This window comes from Neoarius graeffei, chromosome 26 (genome assembly GCF_027579695.1).
Source record: "Neoarius graeffei isolate fNeoGra1 chromosome 26, fNeoGra1.pri, whole genome shotgun sequence".
Taxonomy (NCBI): Eukaryota; Metazoa; Chordata; class Actinopteri; order Siluriformes; family Ariidae; genus Neoarius; species Neoarius graeffei.
Genome location: NC_083594.1, coordinates 53,771,868 through 53,783,465, shown reverse-complemented (window position 1 = coordinate 53,783,465; position 11,598 = coordinate 53,771,868).

Here is an 11,598-nt window from a genome sequence, read left to right as displayed (position 1 = left end):
AGAGCGCCCAGGGAGCAGTCAGGGGTTCGGTACCTCACTCAAGCGCACCTCAGCCCAAAGCCACCCCACATCAACTTAACTGCATGTCTTTGGGGGAAACCGAAGCACCCGGAGGAAATCCACGCAGACACGGGGAGAACATGCAAACTCCACACAGAAAGGCCCTCCTCGGCCGCTGGGTTCAAACCCGGAATCTTCTTGCTGTGAGGCGACCGTGCTAACCACTACACCACCGTGCCACCCCAACGTGTTTAATGTGTTTGTTTAGTTTTGGAGAAAACAATTTTGAATAAAATATTTCCCAGCATATTTTTGCTTTGGGGGCGGCACGGTGGTGTAGTGGTTAGCGCTGTTGCCTCACAGCAAGAAGGTCCGGGTTCGAGCCCCGTGGCCGGCGAGGGCCTTTCTGTGCGGAGTTTGCATGTTCTCCCCGTGTCCGCGTGGGTTTCCTCCGGGTGCTCCGGTTTCCCCCACAGTCCAAAGACATGCAGGTTAGGTTAACTGGTGACTCTAAATTGAGCGTAGGTGTGAATGTGAGTGTGAATGGTTGTCTGTGTCTATGTGTCAGCCCTGTGATGACCTGGTGACTTGTCCAGGGTGTACCCCGCCTTTCGCCCGTAGTCAGCTGGGATAGGCTCCAGCTCGCCTGCGACCCTGTAGAACAGGATAAAGCGGCTAGAGATAATGAGATGAGATGAGATTTTTCTTTGACCCAGACAGTTAAACTCACTGCACATCATCACTCCAGACCTCCAGGTTCCCATCATCAAGAGGTTTCATCTCAGCTTGAAACTCTCATGTAGTAATTATTTTAACCACTGGGGGGAGCCATCACTCTGCATTCATTCATTCATTCATTCATTGAGTGGAAACAGAGCCTATTCATATTTTTTGGTCTTACAGGGGCGGATCCAGGAAAATGGGAAAGGGGGCGTCAACCCAGTAAGGCCGGGGGTCCAGGGGCCCGCCAGAGGCCCCCAGAAGCTCTGCAGTTTTTAAATGCCCGGAGATGCATTTTGAGCTGTTAGAGACAAGTTGTAAATGAAATCTCTTAAAGAAAATGGCCGTATCAAAAATACGTTTTCAAAGTAGGAACTTTCAGAACCATTTTATTAGTCACTGAAAATGATCTTGTCGGAGTTGCAGGTAAATGTTTAGAACATAATTACAACTGATATCTGGTCATATTTATGAAAGTTGCACTGTAATGTAATGCATGACCACATGACACACTACAGTGTAGAACACTGACCACAAAACACCTTCGATCAACAAATCATTACTGTTTTAGTAACTGCAATCTGAGCTCCTGCTCAGGACAGTCAATGTCCAGGTAAGACAGTGAATACAGTATAGCCAGGGGAACTGAGGGACTGTCAGGGGCCACTTAAGGCAGAGCTTCATACCGAGAGAACTATAAACACAGACTGCAGGAGCTGCATGCCTGTAATACAAAGTCAGTAACTGCAGTCTGAGCTCCTGAGTCGAACAGACTGAGAGAACGATACACTGATTGTGTGGGTTACATGTGAACAAGTCTGATAATAAGTCTTAGCTCCTGAGTCTCAGGGGATTTCAAGCAGATTTTCTTCAGAGCCGTTACAAAAATCAACATCTCTCACAGACCGTCCCAGCCACTGTCGGAAAAATCAAAGTGAGGCTCCGCCCCAAAACGGCACGTGTCCCATGTACATACACAGGGTATAGTGAGTTCAGGGAGACCCTGTTAACGAATACGAGCAGGAGCCAGACAGCCGTCGTGTGTGTGTGTGTGTGTGTGTGTGTGTGTGTGTGTGTGTGTGTGTGTGTGTGTGTGTGTACGCAGTGAACCTGCTGCAGCATCTTACACTGTAAACCCGAATAAGTTGAGTTTACTTAAAAAAATTGAGGAAAGTGGTTGCCTTAAAAAAAATAAGTAATTATTAATGATTGAATTGAGTACCTTAAACTTACCAGAAGATTGTAAGTTTAAGGTACTCAATTCAATCATTAATAATTACTTATTTTTTTTAAGGCAACCACTTTCCTCAATTTTTTTAAGTAAACTCAACTTATTCGGGTTTACAGTGTATCGTTTTGGTTTGTGAACATATGTGTGAACGATACCTTAAAAATAAAAGGACAGCGCACACCCTTTACATGTCTACAGTCTACAGTGCAGTCCGGGAATACAGTATGTTATTATGTCGATGCACGAAGTTCCTGTGCCCTGTTCAAATCTAACAGGACTCGTCCAGCTCACTTTTAACTGCATTCGTGTCACGAGCCAAAAAACCTAAGTTAGTACTTACTATTAAATATAAATCTATACCATAAACTCTTCAGCTCAATCCCATATAATGATTTATTTTATTCATTCTTTAAACCTTATTAAAGGTGTCATTCCACGACAACTGGTTAACTGGTGACTCTAAATTGAGCGTAGGTGTGAATGTGAGTGTGAATGGTTGTCTGTGTCTATGTGTCAGCCCTGTGATGACCTGGCGACTTGTCCAGGGTGTACCCCGCCTTTCGCCCGTAGTCAGCTAGGATAGGCTCCAGCTTGCCTGCGACCCTGTAGAAGGATAAAGCGGCTACAGATAATGAGATGAGATGATCACTGCGCCATCACTGTGTCCACTAGGGGGCGACAACACTCAGTTATTCATTCATTTCTTCTTCTGCTGCTTCTTCTCTCTCACACACACACATTTGTCAGTTGATCCTTTAATCCCCATTTTAAAACCATTTTTATGTTTATTTATTTATTAAACCCTGGTAGAACTCATATAAACTTATGAAGTACTACTTTGTTTTGCACAGAAGCTGAAATCCTGTATTTATGGAATTTTTGAGTCTGACCCAGACCATCAGGATCAAGACTCTCTTCATTATTTTACACTCTGGGTCAAAATGGATCACTTTTATTCTGCGAAATGGGAACAATGTTCAATTGGTCATGTCGTGTATATTATTCCGCAATGTGGCATCTTTTCAGACTTTACAGCAAGACAACTTTCACATTCATTTTATAAACTCAGTGTCCGTCTCCTCTTCATCTCCGTGCAGAGAAACACGTTTTGAGGATGCACCAGTTCATTATTAAATGGTCGAGCAAGCATGACATTGATCTCTCTCTCTCTCTCTCACTCTGAAATTTGGATCATGAAAACACGATTAATCTAATCTCATCTCATTATCTGTAGCCGCTTTATCCTGTTCTACAGGGTCGCAGGCAAGCTGGATCCTATCCCAGCTGACTACGGGCGAAAGGCGGGGTTCACCCTGGACAAGTCGCCAGGTCATCACAGGGCTGACACATAGACACAGACAACCATTCACACTCACATTCACACCTACGCTCAATTTAGAGTCACCAGTTAACCTAACCTGCATGTCTTTGGACTGTGGGGGAAACCGGAGCACCCGGAGGAAACCCATGCGGACACGGGGAGAACATGCAAACTCCGCACAGAAAGGCCCTCGCCGGCCCCGGGGCTCGAACCCGGACCTTCTTGCTGTGAGGTGACAGCGCTAACCACTACACCACTGTGCCAATCCAACACAATTAATATTATCATATAAATTTTTAAAACACGGCTCACTTTGCAGGTGAACATCCTGAACGAGCTGGAGGAAGAGGAGAAGGGTGAGCAGCACCATTTCACACTCACTAGAGGAAGCAAGAGCACTGAGATTCTTCTCTGAATTCTGGATCTGGAAAAAGATCAGAAGAAAAAAACAAACCTGTCCACCTGAAAACTCCATGACATCTCCATACACCGCTGAAGGAAAGCTACGTTTAATCGATGTATAAATCTGGATGAATATCTGAATACAAACCTTCAGAAACAGAAAGTTAGCAGGACGGACCGTGGAACTTCTCAGACAGAGTGAGACCAGAGACGAGATGGAGATCTTTCTCACCCAGCTCACGGGAAAGCCACAGCTGACTAAAGACCGTTCATTTCAGCTGCCTTATTTCATTTCACGTCTTGAGGCATAAATGTCAACCAGCATCACCTCAACAGGTTCACAGTCCTGTGAGAACAAAACATTTCGTATTTTTATCGAGCTGTCGGAACCAGAGCCGGATTAATAATTTCCTGGGCCCTGGGCAACAAGGCTCAAGGACCCTCTCACCGCTGTCCCAAAAAAACCATCATAAAATCGGCATCATCAAGAGCATAATATCAGGCTTCTGCATGGCTCAGGAAAGATGTATATGTGTACCTTTATAGTCTCAGCATAAAGTGCATGTAATCAAAACACAAGACAGATGCACAAATGTTAAACATAACTTTTTATCCAAATGAAGCCATATACATACATCAATTATTTTAATTATTTTCCCACATATCAATTTAAACAAACCGCCACATTCATTATTTTAAGAAATAGCAGATTAGCCTACTCTGTGGCCTTCCTTCTTGACTTTGAATATGCAAACTGGTGCACAATATCTTCAAAATCTATTCCCTCAACAACTTCATTTTCTATGGAAAGTAATGACAGAGCAGAAAGTCGTCTCTGTGTCATAGTGGTCCTTAGGGCATTTTTGACTCTTTTTAACACAGAAAATGATCTCTCGCCCTCACAGTTTGAGACGGGCAGAGTTAAAAACATTCTAAGCCCAACATATACATTTGGGAATGTTGTCTTAAGGCTATTTGTTTCAAGAATCTGCAAAATTTTAACAGGCGAAGTGCAAGTGTCACTCGACACAAAGTGCGTGAACTGCATGAGCTCGTCTGCTAGGGACGCATCTAGGTCTGTAGGATACATGGATGTCAACCTCGCAGCTCGTTCGCGCACTTCACGCTCATCACAGTCCCTGTCAAATAAAATGCCAAAGAGCTCACAGACTTCTGTGTAAGCACCGATCCGTTTTGATAGGCAAGAAGTGAGTTTGTCAATAATCACATCATATGTTTCAACTTTGAATCTTAGACTGCCATCAGTAAAGATGACCTCCTCATTGCCGTCACTCTCGTCAGCAAATCTCTTCCTTTTTCTCCTCCGTGAAATGTCACACTGATAGTCCTGTGTAACACTGACAGATCGCGCTGATTCTTCCAGATCTGCAAACTGGTCTCGTAACTTGCCAACATAGGAGAGCAGTGACTGTAAAAGCCGCACAGCAGTTGCTAAATCTATGTCCCTTGTTTGAATTTTATCACTGGTTGCTTTGAATCTGCATAGTATTTTGTCCCACATAATGGTCATCATTGCACTCTCAAGTGTATCAAGTTTTGCAACGAGCGCAGAAGCCTCGCGTTTGCATCGTTCTTTTTCATTACTGTCCGAGGCTATTTTGGCCAATGCATCTCGAATTGCTTTGTAATTTCTGCATAGAGCTTTTGTTGAGTCTGCTCTACAGCTCCACCTGGTACCACAGAGTGATTTTAATGTATGGCTAATGCCAAAGTCGCTGTTTTTGAAAACAGAATTCCAGCGATGAGTTGAAGCACTGCAAAATGTATAAAGGGACTGTAGGAATTCAAAAAAAGAGATGACATCGGGACAACAGTCCTCAATTGTATTAACACCCACGAGATTTAAGGAGTGGGTGGCACACGGTGTATAGTGGATTAATGGGTTTACTTTTTTCAGCTGAGCTTGGAGTCCGCTATAGGGGAGAGCGGGGTAAGATGAGCCAGGGGGTAAGATGAGCCACCCCCTGTTTCTAAGAAACAGTAAACAAATGTGACCATGTGACCACATTCAAAGGGGGGGCGGGACCATTTACTTACACTTGTGGAGAGGAGCACCACATGTCAAACTAGGTGAGGGAGATATTTATAAAAATGTGTTTTTGTGCTTTCTAAGTCAATTCCATGTTTGTCCACAGTGAAGATGATTTAGAGAAGACAAAAGTAGAATAATATTTAGACACATTAGGGTTAAGTTAGTGGCTTTCTAAACTATGATATGAATGCTAATAAAAATAATTTTGATTAGCCTAATCCCCTTTATTAGCATTTTTCTACAAAATGGTGGCCACGGGGTAAGATGAGCCATTAGATATGGGGCAAGTTGAGCCACTGGCTCAACTTACCCCATTGGTGGCTGAGCTTACCCAATATGGATGACACTTAAGTTTTCACATTTACTGGTCATATATGACAACAACAAATAAACAAACAAATAAATAACATGTTAATGTAAATAATATGTTTAAAAGGTTTTTAATAAATAAAATAATGCCTTCTGTTATTACAGGTGTGCATGATGCCACACTCATACAAAAGAAAAACAGACAGGGCCGCGCAGTCCCGTGCAGTTTTGGAGAGAGCCGCAGAGGAAGCCAGGAAAGGCAGGCCTATTCGGGCTGTGGCGAGGGATATGCATTTGGACAGGATGACTCTGACTAGGTTCATTGAAAAGATAAAGAATGGAGAGGTAGAGATAGGTTATACCAAGTTGGTGAAAGTGCATTTCTTCATTGGCCAGATAATCAAATTGGATGTCTTTGAAATAGAGGCAAGATTTCTCAAAAGAAGCCGGTCATGCCATGGCTCTGCAAGAAAGCCAACCTTTGTCTTCAAAGAGAAAGATGAGGCTGTCCTGTCAAGACAGGATATTGTGAAAAAATTGTCCCGCCCCTTTACTGTTGGGGGGACAGCACGGAGGGAGAGGCAAATGGTGTTCCCTTGCAATTTGAACGCTTGGAACATTGAATAATGATGAAATGAATGACTGATGGAATGATTGCTGCATGTTTTAGCAATGTTTTAACCTACTGAAAGAAATAAGATTTTTTTGGCACTGTTCTACTGTTTTAGTAATTTCTATAATATAGTATATCTCTCATTCCCTCGCTAACCATCCCTCTTTCTATCTATCTACGCATATCTCTCTCTCTATCCATCTATCTATCCCTCCCTATCCCATCTCGTTCTATCACCTCTTTCTTCATCTCCCCTTCTCTATGCAACGGCCCTATCCCCCACTTGATTGACTTGACTTGATTCATTGATTGCATTTCTAATAATAAAAGTTGTTTACTTTGTTAACCTAACATGTTTTGTGTTGGCTCAATTTACCCCACACAGTGGCTCATCTTACCCCATGCATGGGGTAAGTTGAGCCACTTGACTTTTTTTTTTCAAGAGGTAATATCACTCTAACCATAAGAGCTTATCAATTATTTTTTGCTCAGATAGTAACAGTACACTTTGAAATTTGGTATGGTGTGTAGACTGGAAGCAAAAATGGCTTTAACATGTAGTTATGATGAAAAATGTAAAAAGTGTCTCATCTTACCCCGCTCTCCCCTACTTGCCAGACATGTTGCTCGCATTATCATAACTTTGACCACGACAGTTCGCCATGTCCGGTCCAAGGTTTCGCACCATGCTGATGACAGATTCCGCTAAACTAAGGCCTGTGTGGCTGTGGATGGGCTCAAATCCTATGAACCTTTCAATTACTTTTCCACTTCCATTAACGAATCGGAATACGAATGTCAGCTGATCCAGATATGAAAGATCCGGGGTAGAATCGATGATTACAGAGAAATATTTTGCTTGCTTGATTTAATCTGCAATGACTTGCTTTGTTTTGTCACCCATTAATGCAATAAATTCATCACACACAGTGGAGGAGATGTATGAGGGCTTACCTTTCCCCTTGTTGCCATGCTTTTCCAGGTGGGCTTTTAAAAATGGGTCGAAATGTGCAATGACCTCCAATATCCCCAGATAATTTCCATTATGCACTGAGCCCAACAGTTCATCGTCACCTCTGAAAGCTAATCCTCTTGCTGCCAAAAACTTGATGACAGTAACGACACGCCTGAGTACCTCGGTCCAGTACCATTGTTCTGCCTCACATTGTCGGGAAAGTGCAGCATCCACTCGGCAAACGACTTTGGATCTCTGTAATAAAGACAACATATTCCGTCTATGTTCCAAACTTGTTTCGTGGTCCCGGATCCTCTCAGAGTGTTTCCAGTCGCTGAATTCACTGATGAAGGCATGTTGTTGGCTTTGAGGTGACAGGACTTTGCAGGCATAGCAATAAACATTGCCAGTAGATGGTGAATAAAGCAGCCATTCCCTCGGGACGACTTCGTTGTTTTGAAGACGGCAATTTAACAGATCAGTTGTAAGAGAGCGGGTTCGACACCCAAGCCCAGACTCCCTCACTGATGCTGGGTACCTGCTGGCCCGGTTTTGGAAGGTGGCAGGCCCTCTGTGGATGGCCTCCTCCCTTAGCGTCTCTGTTAGGGGTCCCCATAGCGCTGGATCTGATGGGAGCGTGAAGGTGCTGCGAGGGCTGGAGCTACTTGCTGTCTCAGCTCCTTCGGTTGGATTTGCATCAGGTGCAACATCTTGATGATGTGGAGGCTGCTCATCCTCGTCATCCTTTTGCTCTTGTTTAAGTTGCCAGTTGTCCCATGTCTCACTAGCTTCCACACTGGTGGCCTGACTGCTAGTGCTAGCAGCACTAACGTTAACGTTAGCCGTTTCCTCCACAGCCACAGGAGGAATTCCAGCGTTTTCTTCATCTTTTCTCCGACTCAGAGGGCACTGGTTTGCAGTAAAGAAATTGGCTATTTTAGGTATATGTTTCAAACTGTCCACTAACTTCAATTCCCTTTCTCTTTTCAATTTTCTTTTCACACTCCCGCTTAAGTGTTTCTCCATCTTCCTACACTGCTTTTACCCATCGGGCTCTCTCCAGTCCATCCGAACGTCAAGTCATGTGACTCATGTCCTCTCGCAGTGTCCAAGTAGCGCTGGGAAGCGTGCAGGCAGAGATTACTACACAAACACTGAACACACCTTAAGGAAAATAAGAATTGTGTTCATAAAGCTATATTTTAACATTTTAGTTGATGGTGTCCTGGGCCCCTTAGACGTCTTGGGCCCTGGGCAAGTGCCCAATTGCCCTAATGGTTAATCCGGCCATGGTTGGAACCAAAAGCTCTGGTGTCACTCAGGTGACACTTTTCACCAACGTTTGTTACTTTATAGATCAACAAACCAAAAAAAGGGACAAAATCACAAATACATCAATTAATAAAAACACAATTTGTACAGTTTCTGAGGCAAAATTGTAGTGACTACACTCACCGGCCGCTTTATTAGGAACACCCATCACAAACACCTGCTGTTTGTTTTCTGCATTTCTCAAAGCTTCAGTTAATGTTCACGATGTTCCAGCATCAGAATGAGAAAACCTGTGATCTCAAAGTGTGACTTTCTTTCACTGTGGCATGGGTGTTGGTTTGAAGCGGATGGTTTGAGTTGGTTTGAGTGTTTCAGAAGCTGCTGATCTCCTGGGGTTTTCACACACAACAGGCTCTCGAGTTTACACAGGCAGAATGGTGCCAAAAACAAAAAACACTGAGTGAGTGACAGTTCTGTGGGTGGAAACAAACACCTTGTTGATAAAAGAGGGTCAGAGGGAAATGGACAGATTGGTTCAAGCTTTCTTTTTTGCCAGGAAGGATATAGTAACTCATATAATCACTCTTTACAATCGTGGTGAGCAGAAAAGCATCTCAGCATGCACCAGAAAACAGAAGAACACAGTGGGTTCCACTCCTGCAGTCAAGAACAGGGATCTTAGAATCAACAACAAGTTCCTATTAAAGTGGCCTATTGTTTATATCAGTAATTTAATCAAAAGTAAGGAATAAAACAATCTGTATCACGCTGTTTTCGGAAAATAATGAACAACAGGTTGGTGAGATGAAGCTGACTTCCTGTAACTGACATTTGATTCTTTTCAGATTGCAGAATGTCGACAGGTTTTTTATTCCTCTTTGAAAATTTAACGTATGGAAATAAAATGAGACTGTGGTAGAAGGGGCGTGGTCAAGCGTCAGCTGTGGATGGAGAGGAGGCGAGTCGAACTGGCAGGTAATGTGTGATGATTCTCACCCGTGTCTAATCACCAGCAGTTTACCGATGTTTGTTGTGTGTGTGATAAATTAAGTTAGCTGAAAAGTGAGCGTGCAGAAAATAAAGTGTGTTGCATTACCACCATTTAGCAGACACTTTTATCCAGAGCAACATACAACACACCCAGAGCAGCCTGGGGTGCAGTTCAGGGCCTTGCTCAAGGGCACTTCAGCCATTCCTGCTGGTTAAGGGAATCAAACTGGCAACCTTTCAGTCCCAAACCTGCTTCTCTAACCATCAGGCCATGACTTCCCCCTTTGAGTCATCCCAAGCCTGCCTCTTGTTTCCTCATTTTCCTACAAAACACAAAATATTCCAGAGATGTTTTTTTATGAATGAATGAATGAATGAATGAATGAACCCTTTATTATCACTGTTACTAGTGAAATTGACCATCAACCTGTCCTTACAGAGGGGGAACAGGACAGGAAGACAGGGATAAAAGAAAAGAAAAAGAAACACAGTAGTAACATGAGGAAAGATGAGGAAAAAAAGAACAACACCCCCCACACACACTATGCTCCTATCAGGAGTACAGTGTGGGAGCATTTAAAAACCTCCACACAAGCACACAATAACACAAGTACACTTTAAAACATGGGACTTGAGGGGGGGAAAGGTGGGAAGGAGGAGGCAATCAGGGGTGGGGGGGAGGGGTAAGGGGGTAGGAGGAGAGGGGAGGGGAGGAGGTAGAGGTAACCCAGCGCAAGCAAGCAGCCGTCCGCTCCTGCAGCCATGCAAGCGACGCTGGTCACGCACCCGCTTGTCACACTGGGGGTGAAAAATGGCAACTGTGGAAAATTGGTGAAGGAATGCGAAGAATGCGAGAGTGTCTCCCAGCAGTGACCTTCTGGGGGAAATGTTTCCCCAGCAACGGCCGCAACGGCCTTGATCGAGGCCGGTGCTGTTCAGGGAGCCAAATGTCGATAAGATAGAGATTGTTTGGTCTTTCGAACAGATGCAGTCTTTACATGTCCACACCACTCATCCATATCTGTCCATTTCTGTTCAATTCAATTCCATTTGGTCTCCGAAATACTTATTCCTTGCAAAGCCGAAAGCTTCTCCAAGATGACAACCATGTTGTGGTTCAAGTTCTGCCACAGTCTGAGTGCCGACAGCTTTGCCCACCACTCCAATCATATCGGGCAGCTTTGTGGGGCTTTGAACAGCTGTCACCATTGTCCAATTTCCTCGATATACCAGGGCAATGCCTAATCCAATCAGCAAAAGTCTGGTAATCATGGTTCCAAATAGGTAGATATCTTCAATGTCCTCCACAGACGTTACGGCAGGACAGGTGGGTTCCCCCGAACCCAGAAACTGTGTCAATTTTGTTGGGAGACCAGTTTATCAAATCCATGCTTTTTTAGTTTAGAAATTCAATGCGGAGAGAGTCTCTCAAAAAAAAAAAGTATAGGCAGACGAGACGAAACAAAGAGCACAAGCAGGAAAAAAGGAGAGGAGAGGAGAGGAGAGGAGAGGAGAGGAGAGGAGAGAAATGTGACCGCCTTCCGTGAGAGCACGGAGAAGAAGTTTATCTATTTATAGTTACAGCTTTACTGTTCCAAACCACTGGCACTAGAGGCTCCTTCCATCACTGTTGAACAGAAACAGAAAACTTTGCTATATCAACAATTTTTTAAAATCCCTGTGATTAAAAAAGTTCCTGTGAATGAGCGGTTCCTCTCAACAGGGGATATCC